Genomic DNA, 15,472 nt, shown 5'->3' with positions numbered 1-15,472 from the left:
TAAGTTTTTCTGGCGCAGCAGTTGTTGTTGTTGTTAAAGATTCGCTACTTGGAACAAACAGTTCCAAGTAGCACGGGCTATGGTGAGCCCGTAGGTACTTGGTGGCGCAGCAATAACGAGGTAATTAAAAATATTTGTAATATTTTCCTAACCTTTGGATTAGGTTTATCGTCTCTGCTGGACTCCATAACAAAAAGAGTTGACTTGTAAGTGATAAAGCACTACTGCCCAACCTGATCACTGGGATTAGCACTAAGGGATGGAATACTTTAAATGTCCCAGCTCCTCAGATCTGGGCAGGAACCCTGAATGCAGTGTGCATTCCCCCTCTGTATCGCCACGCTGAGGCGCAGGAAAAAGAAGCTGGCAGCTCTAGGGTCCCTTGTTATTTCAATTAGCCTAGAACCCAGTTCCTTCGAAAAACTATTGGCACTCTTACCCCAGGCGCCGAGTGTCTCAGAAGCAATGGGGACAAAATTGTAGTGGTGATCCAATTCTCAGTACTTACGGGATTTGGCTGATTCCCTGCGAGTGGCAGCGCCACCCGGTTGTGCAACACTGAAATTATTGTAGGTGTTATATATAGTTATAAGGTAGTCAGTACTGAAGAATAACTGTCACATTTAGTTCTCATACTCTTTGCCGTGTGGAGCTCCTTGAGAGACCTTGTACAGTTGCTCTCGTATTTTCTCTGCTGGATTCCGACAGCTTCGTGAAGCGTCTGCCACATGTACATTGGCGATGAACGCATTGCAGTCGAGAAAGCAAAATAGAAAACCCCACAGTGGCCTGAACTCAGTGTCGGTTTCCTTACACCTTACATCTATGCGGTCCGTCATTTCATCAGATTTGTTCCTGAGCTTTCTATCCCACTGTGTCTCCTACAGGAGTTTTCTGACTTTTGGGTAATCCCCCTTTGATATATGTTAGTCTTCTTCCTTCACCATCTTCCGTGCCTCAACTGGTTGTTACTGACGTCATATTCACACGCGTTGCGGCCAAACTGATAGCGCTCGGGCCCGGGTTCGATTCCCGACCTAGACAGAAACAACTGGGCAGAGTTTTGGAAATGTAGATGTTTATCTCTCAGAATGTTTGGTAATACGTTTATTGTTTGTGATGTGTTTATATGTATGTATTAACACGATGTACTGAACGGGGTGAGAATAGCTTGAGCTACCTCATCCCTTTGTGTGTATTTTACCTCAATAAACTTATTTCAATTTCAATTTCAACTGGGCAGAGTTTCTTTCACCTAATGGCTCTGTTCATCTAGCAGTAAATACGTACATGTGTGTGTGTGTGCGAGAGAGAGAGAAGAGAGAGAGAGAGATGTGGGGGTGGGGAGGGGGTGGTGGGGGACCAGGAGAAAGATTAGAAGAAAAATTCTAAAAGAAAGTGAACAGAAAAGAGGAATTCACGCACAAAAGATTAATTACCAGGGAGGGTGAGGGAGACCAGAACGACATGAGTTCCTTTTGACGAATTCAAATTCATTAAATTTTGTTCACACGCGCACGCACACACACACACACACACACACACACACACACACACACACACACACACACACACACACACACACACACACACACACACACACACACACAAACATACACACACACACACACACACACACACACACACACACACACACACACACACACAAACACACACACACACACACACACACACACACACACACACACACACACACACACACACACACACACACACACACACAGTAAGAAGAGTAAGGGAAGACATGATCACAACCTACAAAATCCTCAGAGGAATCGACCGGGTAAACAAGGATAAACTATTCAACACTGGTGGGACACGAACAAGGGGACACAGGTGGAAACTGAGTACCCACATGAGCCACAGAGACGTTACAAGGAATTTTTTCAGTGTCAGAGTAGTTAACGGATGGAATGCACTAGGCAATGATGTGGTGGAGGCTGACTCCATACACAGTTTTAAATGTAGATATGATAGAGCCCAGTAGGCTCAGGAATCTGTACACCAGTTGATTGACAGTTGAGAGGCGGGACCAAAGAGCCAAAGCTCAACCCCCGCAAGCACAAATAGGTGAGTACAAATAGGTGAGTAGGTGAGTACACACACACACACACACTTTACACACACTTTACACACACTACACACACACACTATAGAGGCAGTGATGGCCGAGTGGTTAAGGCGTCTGACTAGAAATCAGATGGGATCTTCCCGCGTAGGTTCGAATCCTACTCACTGCGAGAAGCCTGCTTTTATGGGAGCCGGTGGCCGAGCGGACAGCACGCTGGTCTACGTGATCCTGTGGTCCCGGGTTTGATCCCGGGCGCCGGCGAGAAAACGATAGGCAGTGTTTCTTTCACCCTATGCCCCTGTTACCTAGCAGTAAATAGGTACCTGGGAGTTAGTCAGCTGGTTGATACCTGGTTGATGGGGTTCTGGGAGTTCTTCTACTCCCCAAGCCCGGCCCGAGGCCAGGCTCGACTTGTGAGAGTTTGGTCCACCAGGCTGTTGCTTGGAGCGGCCCGCAGGCCCACATACCCACCACAGCCCGGTTGGTCCGGCACTCCTTGGAGGAATAAATCTAGTTTCCTCTTGAAAATGTCCACGGTTGTTCCGGCAATATTTCTTATGCTTGCTGGGAGGACGTTGAACAACCGCGGACCTCTGATGTTTATACAGTGTTCTCTGATTGTGCCTATGGCACCTCTGCTCTTCACTGGTTCTATTCTACATTTTCTTCCATGTCGTTCACTCCAGTACGTTGTTATTTTACTGTGTAGATTTAGTACTTGGCCCTCCAGTATCTTCCAGGTGTATATTATTTGATATCTCTCTCGTCTTCTTTCTAGTGAGTACATTTGGAGGGCTTTGAGACGATCCCAATAATTTAGGTGCTTTATTGCGTCTATGCGTGCCGTATATGTTCTCTGTATTCCCTCTATTTCAGCAATCTCTCCTGCTCTGAAGGGGGAAGTGAGTACTGAGCAGTACTCAAGACGGGACAACACAAGTGACTTGAAGAGTACAACCATTGTGATGGGATCCCTGGATTTGAAAGTTCTCGTAATCCATCCTATCATTTTTCTGGCTGTCGCAATATTTGCTTGGTTATGCTCCTTAAACGTTAGGTCGTCAGACATTATTATTCCCAAATCCTTTACATGCTGTTTTCCTACTATGGGTACATTTGATTGTGTTTTGTACTCTGTATTATGTTTAAGGTCCTCATTTTTACCGTACCTGAGTACCTGGAATTTATCACTGTTAAACATCATGTTATTTTCTGATGCCCAGTCGAAAACTTTATTAATATCAGCTTGAAGTTTTTCAATGTCCTCAGCCGAGGTAATTTTCATACTGATTTTTGTGTCATCTGCAAAGGATGATACGAAGCTGTGACTTGTATTTTTGTCTATATCTGATATGAGAATAAGGAAAAGCAGCGGTGCAAGGACTGTACCCTGAGGTACAGAGCTTTTCACTGCACTTGGACTAGATTTTATATGGTTGACAGTTACTCGCTGAGTTGACAGTTACTCACTGAGCTGTCACGGGCAGCTTCCTGGTGTGTGTGTGTGTGTTGTGGAAAAAATTGTAGTTAGTAAACAGTTGATTGAAAGTTGAGAGGCGGGCCGAAAGAGCAAAGCTCAACCCCCGCAAACACAGCTAGGTGAGTACACACATATTCTCTCTCTCAAAGGAATATATGACGTCTACCTACCCTAGACGCCATAAAAGCTAAGGTAGCCGCATAAATGCAAGTAAGTTAAAGAAAGATTCATACATCACTGAGAGATAAAGAAATTAAGAAGATAATTAGCTCATGGTTTGAGAGGGAGTGCCCGGAGACAAAGAGAAAAAGCAAAGAAATAGAGAAGAAATACAGAGAACAGAAGATAATCACAAGACATACTAAAGAACAAGAAACAGGCAAGCAGAAATTAGGAGAGTAGTTGAGAAACAGTACGAGAATGACATAACATCCGAAGTTAAGGATTAGCCTTAATTGTGCTATACCACAATCGGGAGGAAGATGCACGTGAATAAGCAGACTAGCCAGAAAACAATAGAGATGTGAGACACGCAGAGAATGGAGTATGCAAAATACTTAATCAAACTGTCCATAAAGTTTTGTAGCAGGAACTTGATCTGCTACTAGAGCCAGGAGCTCTAACAGAACAGACAACACCGAGGAAAGTCTCATCGAAATGGTGGTAACATCGTAAGAACTACAAAATAACTATAGAAAATGCATGTAACGAAAGCGTGTAGGCCCAAACAAGATTTGGGTGTTGAATTGTAAAAGGAGACTGCTTAATTAAACACTGTATAGTGTTGAACAACGTAGGTTCGAGCCCTCATCACGGCCCTTGTGGATTTGTTCATTTGGTGCATCACGCTATTGTGATTTCTGTGTGTATTGTATAGTTAACTTGATTAACTAGTTGCCTCCTTTCTAGAAAAGAGAGAGAGCTAAAAAGCTTCCAGGCAGCTACAAAAAAATGTGAATGTATTGCCATAATACAAGAAAGACCAACAGGACCAACGTCTGGCATTAAAAATCATTTCTGAGTCTCCTGACCAAACAAATCTTGCACTAAATAGTCTTTTCATGACTTGATATCAAAATCTCTCTGGCCAAATATCCAAAGCAAGACATTATGAAAATAAATAAAAATCTAATTCTTTAAATGTGATCATTGCACTCACCAATGCAGTCTCCCGACAGGTTAATGAGGTTTCTGTACAGGGGATCAAAACTACAAAAGGCATGTAATAACATGAAATCAGCTCCAAGCCGAAGAAAGCTTCCAAAGCCCCCAGTAACGACCGAGAAGCCAATTTACACCATAACTCCATAAATCGTCTCTAGCTTACAAGGAACCATCAACGCACAACCAATAAGCCGACCAATCCCTGCCACACCTACTCTCGCAAATGATTGGGCATTTGACAACCAGCTTCTTTTTGCACAACTTTAAACTCACTTAAAAATGACAACACTCTCCTTAAGAATATAATTTCAGCAACGACTCAAGAAATTCAGAATTTCAACGACTCGAAAACATAACAACGACACACAATTGACCCGAGAAAGCAACTGGCAAGCAGCTACACCTCTCCCTAACTCCCGTTCCACCTCAAGCTTAGCTCAATCAACCGCTCTACCATCTACCAGTTACTATATCAACAATACATAATTCCTCCTCCTCCTCCTCCTCCTCCTCCCTAGCTTCATCGCCGCCTACTCCCCTTCCTGACAGCCAAACCTAATCCGACTGGGTCTGCTTCCTTCGGCTTCAGTTCCCCCTTTATCCCATCACAATCATCTTCCCTCCAGATAAGAACATTATAGGAGTCCGATACAGTAATAGAAATATTTCTATTTACTTTCTTATAGTGATAAGAAATTAATATACATAATAAAGAAAAGGAAGCTGCTCTTTGCTGATCTTAACCACTGAAGATGGTGATATTTGTCACCAAGAAAGTGAGGTTTGCAATGTTATCAAACTAAATAGTAACTATTCATATTAGAAATGATGTTTGAATCATCTACAACAAAAAAGGTGAAGATCACCGGATTCACAAAGATGATCCCAAGAAAGCAGAGACCTTGAAACTACAATCTCCTGCCTGGCCTGATACCCACACCTATGACTTTATGAAATAATGAAATAATTAATAAACAAATAATATCTTATTATCTGAAGAGAATCCTCAGTCCAGCTAAGAGCATAAGCATGCAGATGAAGAGTTACAATAAAGTGGCTGAAAAATGTTGACCCAACCACACACTAGAAAGTGAAGAGACGACGACGTTTCGGTCCGTTCCTTGACCATTATAAAGTCACAATCGACTTGAGAATGATCCAGGACGGACCGAAACGTCGTCGTCTCTTCACTTTCTAGTGTGTGATTCGGTCAACAGCATAAGTTTTTCTCAGACATTCGTTCATCACTGGCCACTTAAGGTTTGCCAGAAATATCAACTTAATTGTACGAAAATGAAACCAAAGAATGACTGATATGAATCACTAGTCAATGAGTACTAGTGGCTTTACAAGATTGTAAATACCATGTTATGTATCATCACAAACCCAATGTACCTTCTTGTATATAAATAAATAAATAAATATGTATATTGGTGTAGCAGGTCTACAGGATAGAGTGAAACAAGTCAGTAGGAAATGTAGCAGTGCCACTAGCTGGATGCTTGACATTATTAATGAATTACTGCTGAAATCAGAGCCCTCTAACATGAGGTGTGCGGTTAAAGTGTGATCCTGGCTTGCCGTGAAACTGTGATATAATATACAGTTTCAGAAGCTGTATAAATTACTAGAAATTTAGCTATATTAAGTCTATACATCACACATTTATAATTGTATCTTATTGAGTTTCAATCTTTGCTAATATATATCTCACCTCACGATTTGTGAACAATATCTTTGTATATTTATCTTTTAAAACAGTTTAGGGGCAACAATTAGAGAGGAAATACCACTGTGGCAGAGTGATTGGATGGAGCAGAGACAAGGTCGATTTTCGCATACAAAGGGAGCAGTTAAAGTGTTGTTAAAGGAACAGTAACACAACACCGGCCATTAACGGACTCTGAAGTTGTGTTCAACACGTTCTGTCAAGTTGGTTGTGTTTTTGATGCATGTAAAGAAAGCTCTTTTGATTTCAATTTTTTTAGATGACACTGAAACTCTTGTAGTCTATAATAGCTGTTGTGGGTCTATAGTAGCTGATGTGGGTCTATAGTATCTGTTGTGGAGTCTATAGTAGCTGTTGTGGGTCTATAGTAGCTGGTGTGGGTCTATAGTATCTGTTGTGGGGTCTATAGTAGCTGATGTGGGTCTATAGTAGCTGTTGTGGGGTCTATAGTAGCTGTTGTGGGTCTATAGTAGCTGATGTGGGTCTATAGTAGCTGTTGTGGGGTCTATAGTAGCTGTTGTGGGTCTATAGTAGCTGTTGTGGGTCTTTAGTAGCTGTTGTGGGTCTATAGTAGCTGTTGTGGGTCTATAGTAGCTGTTGTGGGTCTTTAGTAGCTGGTGTGGGTCTATAGTATCTGTTGTGGGGTCTATAGTAGCTGATGTGGGTCTATAGTAGCTGTTGTGGGTCTATAGTAGCTGTTGTGGGTCTATAGTGGCTGATGTGGGTCTGTAGTAGCTGTTGTGGGTCTATAGTAGCTGTTGTGGGTCTAAAACAGTCTCTTTACAGTCTCCGTGGTGTAGTGGTAAGACACTCGCCTGGCGTTCCGCGAGCGCTATGTCATGGGTTCGTATCCTGGCCGGGGAGGATTTACTGGGCGCAATTCCTTAACTGTAGCCTCTGTTTAACGCAACAGTAAAATGTGTACTTGGATGAAAAAACGATTCTTCGCGGCAGGGGATCGTATTCCAGGGACCATAGGATTAAGGACTTGCCCGAAACGCTACGCGTACTAGTGGCTGTACAAGAATGTAACAACTCTTGTATATATCTCAAAAAAAAAAAAAAAAAAAAAAAAAAAAAAAAAAAAAAAAAAAAAAAAAAAAAACAGCTGTTGTGGGTCTATAGTAACTGATGTGGGTCTACAGTAGCTGTTGTGGGTCTATAGTAGCTGTTGTGGGTCTAAATTAGCTGTTGTGAGTCTGAAGCAGCTGTTGTGAGTCTACAGTATCTGTTGTGGGTGTAAAGTAGCTGTTGTGGGTCTACAGCAGCTGTTGTGGGTCTACAATAGTTGTTGTGGGTCTACAGCAACTGCTGTGGGTCTACAGTAGCTGTTGTGGGGTCTAAATTTGATATTGTTACCCCGCTACCCTCCAGCCTAACCCCACCACCCACCCTGGCCCACCCCACCACCCACCCTGGCCCACCCCACCACCCACCCAGGCCCACCCCGCCCCCGCCGTCAACTCCCGCCACATAACGACCTGTGCTTTGTGGAGCTTTACAAGCAATTCCCACAAAAGAGAGAAATATACAGTCCCCGGAGCGGGTGTCGCTACAGCTACACTTCACATTTATCGCAGAATTCAATTCCATCCCTTGAGGGCGATTAGAGCACAGTAGTAAAGGGCTTTGTGTGCTCAGGTATTTCTGTCTTCAGTAGACAAGTCCGGACAACTCATCAGACAAAATGTAATCACATAATTATAACTTGTAAATCTAGATAATAACGTAATGTACCTCATAAATAAATATAGTAACAATTATATTTCTTAAGTAAAGCATAGTTTTTAATGACAGTGAAATCTTCAATGAATGATAGTGAAATTTTCGTCTAATGACAGTAAAAACTTCTTCTAATGATAGTAAAGTCTTCATCTAATGACAGTGAAATCTTCATCTAATGACAGTGAAATTTGTATCTAATGACAGTGAAATCTTCATCTAATGACAGTGAAATCTTCATCTAATGACAGTGAAATTTGTATCTAATGACAGTGAAATCTTCATCTAATGACAGTGAAATCTTCATCTAATGACAGTGAAATCTTCATCTAATGACAGTGAAATTTGTATCTAATGACAGTGAAATCTTAAACTCTTATAGTTTCTTCTAAGATATTTAACTTGAAGCTTCTAATATAAATCTTCCCCCCGACCTCCTGATCTTTTACCTAGTGTAAAATTTCCCCAAGATGACGAATCCTTGTCATCGAAGCTCTTAAACAATCTAGTGGAGAGGTTGTCTTTTACAGGTTTAATTGAGACCATAGCATTACTGAGTCTGTTAGTGTTCTCAGAAAAAAATAAAATATGTAAATGTTTGAACAGAATAAGTTAGGCACTCGGATACCCATGTCATCATATATAGTTGCTCGTTCACCCATGACATTTAGGTCAGAACTCGTCTATTTTGTAAGATAAATGCCTACTTAAGAATATAAGAATTAGGTAATAGTGCAGTTGGCCCATACTAGTCGAGTCCCATTTGAAATCCACCTTCTCACCCCCATTCAATCTCTTGTTGAAACTAGGTAAACTGTTTATATATAAATTTCGTTAGCTGGTAGCCAGCCCATTACATTAGTCCATAACCCTATTTGCAAGCCAGTACAGAAGAAACCACACAGTGAGTGACCCCCCGAAAGGAATATTTTTATATCTTAAAGTCCTGATGCGATATGCAAATGCAATTTTTTCTCCCTAGATAAAAATATCAAGGAATGTGAGGTAGGTCGTCCAAAATTCAAGCTTGTAGCTCGATAGTAAAATAACTAAATATTTTTACCCCTTCTTGATATTACTCGGCAGAAAATATGGGCACCAACCCCCAGGAAACCCCCGAGGTGGTGACTTTATTTATCCCCAGCGTTGTGTTGCTGCTGCTGCTGCTGCTGCTGCTGCTGCTGCTGCTAAGTAAGCTGTACTAACTCCCAACCACACGCAATGCTTCCTGTCGTGGAGTGCAACAGTATTTACATAATGTCCCCTTAACAGGCATCATTCAGCTTAAGGCGTGGAAGTATGGGCATTAAGCAAATAATATGAAGAATTGAATAAAATACTTGACTTGAGTTATTTCTTAGTACTGTCGAAAATATATAGTATTTTGCCTCAGCTGCAGCGTTTTGCTTCGGCTATTGCGTTTTGCTTAAGCTATATAGCGTCTTGCTTCAGTTGCAGTGTCTTACCTCAGCTGTAGCGTCTTGCCTCAGCTGCAGCGTCTTGCCTCACCTGCAGCGTCTTGCCTCGGCTGCAGCTTTTTGCCTCATGCCAGAGTTGGGCCGGAAAAGAAATTTCCTGGACAAAATGTTTGGCCCGCCTGTTATCCCGAGACACAAACAACTTTCCCAAGTTTTGTGTGAGTTGTGTGATGTTGTGCCGGAGTCTGTGACAAACTTCCAGACGAGCGTCTCTCGCTCTAGTCGGCCTAGTCCCCAGTGGAATATGGTTGGACCTAATCTGTGTACGCACACAAACATAGCAACACAATTACCTTTCCTTGGTTATCTGTTCAACCGGAAAGGATATTTCTTTTTAAGGATTATCGAGGTCCAACTTGGCCAGTGACTGACTTTATGAAGGATGTGATCTAACGTGCAGGTGCTCCCCTGGACTTGTGTTCCTGTGGATCCTGGGTTCGATCCCAGGCGCCGGCGAGAAACAATGGGCAGAGTTTCTTTCACCCTATGCCCCTGTTACCTAGCAGTAAAATAGGTACCTGGGTGTTAGTCAGCTGTCACGGGCTGCTTCCTGGGGGTGGAGGCCTGGTCGAGGACTGCCCCGGGGACACTAAAGCCCCGAAATCATCTCAAGATAACCTCAAGAAGATAGGTGAACAGAGACACGCGTCTGTCTGTCTCTGTTCCATCTCTTGATCGAACCAGGGGATTCTCGATTGTGAGCTCTGAACGTAGACCACTGCACTACGGGATCCAGCATGTGCAAATATATCAAATGTGTAGTTAATAGTAATGTTTTTTGGATGTTATTGAGGTTAATTTTATTATGACATTTATTATTGCATTCATATAGGATCTTAATACATTCATACAATTTAACTTTCTTACTAGATGATTTCGTCTAAATGAGATAAATGCTTTCTCTAAGGCATTTTTCCAGTTAAGAAATGTTGCACATTTGTGCCTTATATCAACATAGGCATGTTCAGTTGTGGAAATGGTAGGGCTCCGGGTGTGTTTTTTCATAGGCCTCCGGGTGCTTGTTTGCTAGGTTCTAGGTACACAACTGGTCAGGATGCGGGTACACAACTGGTTGGGCTCCGGTTTCAAAACTGGTAGAGCTCCGGGGGTGTAGCTGGTCGGGTTCCGGGGGTGCAGCTGGTCGGGCTCCGGGGGTGTACCTGGTCAGGGCTACAGGTTGTGTTTATTTGGTATCAAGTGTGAACTGATGAGTTTGAACATGCAGCATCATTGTAATAATTAATCATAAATGATGAGCTTGGACATTGTTGTGATAATGATACCAGTAATCAAAATACTATTACTACTAATAATAAAATAATACCAGAAATAATAATAATAATAAAAATAATAATAATAACACAAATAATGGTAAGACAATACGCTGTAATACAACGGTATTACAGCGAGTATTGTTGACTGTATGTGATGTTAACTGTAAGTGATGTTAACTGTGTGTGTGTTACGTTAACAACATACCAACATTAACATGCTCTGGTAAACTCTGCTGACTTAACCCGGCCGTAAATCTGTTCCCGCGCTCGTTTCAGATCAAACTGGGACTGTTATTACACTGTTACCCTCTGCACGATTATAATGTTTGAGGCTGAATATTCATGCTCGAATTACACACGCTGGGAAAATATTCCCTCAGGGCGTGTTGATCTGTGTAGGCAAACAATTGTTCAGAGTTTTATTAAAAAACTGAAAAAACAATGTCGAGTACAATCTCCACACTGTTTTCGTCATTTCAGTAATCATGCATAATCTGCATTTAGAATGCACATTCAAAATTATGATATTCAGTATACTGAGAGGGGAATTAGAATTTTGAAATTTTAATATGCTGGTTTATTCACTTGGATCATCGAAGATTCGAACTAAGACCTCAGAATATACTCATCAAGATATATCATGTACCATTTAATATTTGGTGTTTAACAAACACCTCTAATGGGACCTCGATGAGTCAAGTATACAGTAGGCTTCCTGTTCCTGACAACGGGAATTACTGTACATAAAAATATAAATGTATAGTAGTACTTTCTTATTCCTTTTTTACTTGTTATAGCAGTCTTTCGATCTCGACTTACAACTAAGGATCCCGGGTTCAATCTCCGGACGGGACAGAAATGGTTCGGTTTCAGTTCCTTTCACTTTTTATTTATTTAATTATCTATTAATTTTTATTAATATATACAACAATTCTTATATTCCTGTACAGCCATTAGCACGCATAGAATTTCGGGCAGGTCCTTAATCCTAATTTTCCTCGGAATACGACCCGCCAAATCGTTTAACTAGGTACCCATTCACTGCTGGGTGAACAGAGGCTACAGTTAAGGATTGGCACCAGTAAATCCTCCCCGGCCAGGATACGAACCAAGGTCAAAGCGATTGCTAAACGCCAGGCGATCGAGTGTGTTACTACTTCGCCACGGGGACTGCAAACGGGCTTAGAAACAGGTACCTAATTTGCCTGTTCACCTAGTAGGTAATTGGTACCCGAGAGTTAGGCAACTGTTGTTAGATTGTATCCTTAGGAAGGTCAGTACTTCAACCAGCTTCTTTCTCTAGTGGACTACTGGCCCGGCTAGCTCAGTCGGTAGAGCACGAGACTCTTAATCTCGGGGTCGTGGGTTCGAGCCCCACGTTGGGCGGTTAGTTTTGAAAAATCCTTGAGTACGGCTGGACATAAATTCGTTTTCTGTGAGATACGATTCTTCCACACTGACTTAATTAATTAAATATATATATATATATATATATATATATATATATATATATATATATATATATATATATATATATATATATATATATATATATATATATTTATATATATATACACTTCTTCGAAATTCCTCTAAAGTTGGACTAGTGCCCAAGACGCAACAGGCATTCCCTCCTCTGAATTGCAACACTGAGGCGCTGGAACAAGAAACTTTTTGCTCCCTGATCTTTTATAGCGCCGATCAATTTGTCCCCCAATTCCTTCAGGAACTTCAATGCACATTTTCCCCACGAACCGAGGGTCTCTGAACTGATCGGAACAAAGCTGTAGCAGTGTGCCAGACCTCTGGATTTAATAATTTTCTGCGATTCCCTGAAAGAAGCAGCGCCACCCCTTTCACGTTTGCTGTAGTGGGGGTAGGTACTGGCTAGTGTGGCAGCGCACGTTTAGTCCCACACCACTTGCTTACCATCCTTCTAAAGAATGCAAGGTGACCCCATCTGGGCGCTTCTGAGGGTCGTTAGGTCTGAATAAGTGTGGTTCTCTTTGTGCCGGGCAGCGGGCTGTGGCGAGGCTCCTCTTGGTGATGTCGTTGACTTTTTTATGTCTTGCAATCTTACCCTGTGATTTACGATATACCAGACCATGACGATCATATTGGTCTGCCATCGCAGTTCCTGCAGATGCACCTATGTTCGCTGAGGATGGGGGTGGCAAGGCAAAGGGCAACTCCAATGCGGAGAGCGTCATGATTGAGGCGAGTTCCCAGGGCTGCATTGAGGACAGCAAATAAAAAATCCCCGGCATGGAGTGCTGTTACCGCTAAGTGGCGGGCTTTGTTTTCAGCATCTGCGTTGTCAATCAATGCTGTGACAGTCTTTTCCCTTATGGGACTATTCCAGTGTTACTAAGTTATTAAGACAGACTATTGTTCAACTGTTTCCTCTCACAGATCCTTTCTGTAAACGGTAATCTAAGCACGCTTGTTTAGTTTTCTGTAGATCCACCACACCTTCGATACACGGACACACTCCAAATGAGATTTTAACTCTTGGTCACAGCCTCGAAGTTATTGAGTACCTACAGCAACAGATTAAGTGATGTTTAATGTTTCCAATAACGGTATGGGGGACCATATGGATATAGGCCTTACCCCAGGCTCTAAGAGACTCGAAAAAACACAAAAGTCCTGTCCCTAACAGGTTACTGCATACCTATACTTAAAATGTTGCCACTACGGACAAGATCAAATCATCCAAGATGTCTCATATATTGCCCAACTGTTTACTGAAAAAAAAATTATAATGGTTATTGGGTAGCAAATTAAATTATGACTTAGTTATAGACTTACGCAAGCTATATTTTATTTAATTGTCAGACTTTGTTATACGATATCATTAATTGTTGCTGCATTTACTATACCCTGTATTTAAATAAACCAGCTGAATATTAGATAAACGAACTTCAAAAATTCAATTTTCCTCATTTTATTAATACGTGTGCTTCACATTTGTTCAAATAATTAGCCAAGTCCTGACTAAAGGCAGACGCAGGTGTTACACCACTTGCCAGTTTTCGATGTCGACTAACGTCCAAATACTTCTTTAATATTATATTAATAAAATCATTTGTTGTAATTAAACATGCCCAAGTCTCACTCTTCCGGAAATCGCACACAGGAGCAATTGGTTGTGTCACGTCTGTACTAACCACGTCACAAGGAAATACAAGTATCAAATAATACGAATATATATTATGGGTAGAAGCAAACACACTGGCAGAATACCTGCTACAGTAACCATCGGAGGAAGCAACAAGACGCCTATCAGTGACGTCTGCAGATGAATCCTGAGAGAAATATGCAGGAAAGCGGGGCCTCTCCTCCGCGTGTTTAAGAGTGTGTTTTCTTGTAAATCTGTCTAAATGATTGGTCGAGCTTCAAGCCCACCCCGGCTAATGGCATCGCCGCCCGTAAACCTGAATTACGACCTGAAACTATCCCAAGTCTTGGGGGATTTTCTCTGGTTATATGCTCTAAATATCTCCGCTGGTGAAATGGCCTACTTGGAGCGCCTTAAAAACAAAACCAAAGGACTAGCACCGGCCTGTCCACCTGGGACGCAGCGTCGAGCAGCACACAGGGAAGTCAACCGTGAAATAAATATACGATATGGATATGTTAACTGAGAGGTTTATCTTACTTATAAAATATATTTTGGCCAATCATTGGAAACTGTCATAACTGAAACAGCAGGTGATCTTTCGCTTACATTATACACATTCTCAATTAATATTACAGAACATAAAAATATCCTACCTAAACCTCTGAAGCATAGAATGCGACATAAATAACTAAAGTGTGTGCAGATTGTGAGTCACAATAATGAACCTAGGGGTACTAGGGGATGTTTGTGCCAGTGATTGTAACAGTAATGGGGGCGTTTGTACCAGTGAATGTAGGAGTAATTGGGTGTTTGGGCCAGTTAATGTACCGGTATTGTGAATGACTTGAGAAACTAATGAAACATTAATAAGTTCAGTGGGCCAATGAGTGCTTATTGCAGCGGTGATTGTTCTCAAGGACAGTGAAATGTGCGTTTAATTAAACACTAAATTAGTCATCTTGATATGTAATTAAAGCTACTTACTTAATAATAATTTTATATTTTTATTTCGTAAATAAATCCAGTATATAAAGCATGGGGGTGTTAGCAATAACCAAACACAAGGCATTATTGATCCACAAAAATATGTTTTTACTTACACGTGACAATCCAGCAGGTGAAGGTTGCGAGTAAAGTATGATAATTGGTATAAGGTTGTCACTTGAGAGACTGCTGGTGTAAGGTGGTTGAGATGCAGTACTGTTATAAGAGTGTCACTTAAAGGACTACTGGTGCAACAGTCACATGTGGGACTGGTATATGTTGACCAGACCACACACTAGAAAGTGAAGGGACGACGACGTTTCGGTCCTTCCTGGACCATTCTCAAGTCGATTGTGAGACTTGAGATTGGTCCAGGACGGACCGAAACGTCGTCGTCCCTTCACTTTCTAGTGTGTGGTCTGGTC

The 15,472-nt window shown here is 41.7% G+C and overlaps 2 non-coding genes across 2 annotated transcripts; both read left to right on the top strand.

Moving 5' to 3' along the window:
- The first annotated feature begins 2,179 nt into the window (after window positions 1–2,179).
- On the top strand, window positions 2,180–2,261 carry TRNAS-AGA (transfer RNA serine (anticodon AGA)). Its single transcript has one exon. It is a non-coding gene; the product is annotated as a tRNA-Ser (tRNA).
- A 9,991-nt stretch (window positions 2,262–12,252) lies between these two features.
- Window positions 12,253–12,325, top strand: TRNAK-CUU (transfer RNA lysine (anticodon CUU)). The gene has a single exon. It is a non-coding gene; the product is annotated as a tRNA-Lys (tRNA).
- The last annotated feature ends 3,147 nt before the right edge of the window (window positions 12,326–15,472 follow it).

The sequence above is a fragment of the Procambarus clarkii genome, chromosome 18 (genome assembly GCF_040958095.1).
Source record: "Procambarus clarkii isolate CNS0578487 chromosome 18, FALCON_Pclarkii_2.0, whole genome shotgun sequence".
In the NCBI taxonomy this organism is placed as follows: Eukaryota; Metazoa; Arthropoda; class Malacostraca; order Decapoda; family Cambaridae; genus Procambarus; species Procambarus clarkii.
The sequence above is the reverse complement of the archived record's forward strand: the minus strand, read 5'-3'. Positions and strand labels throughout refer to the sequence as shown.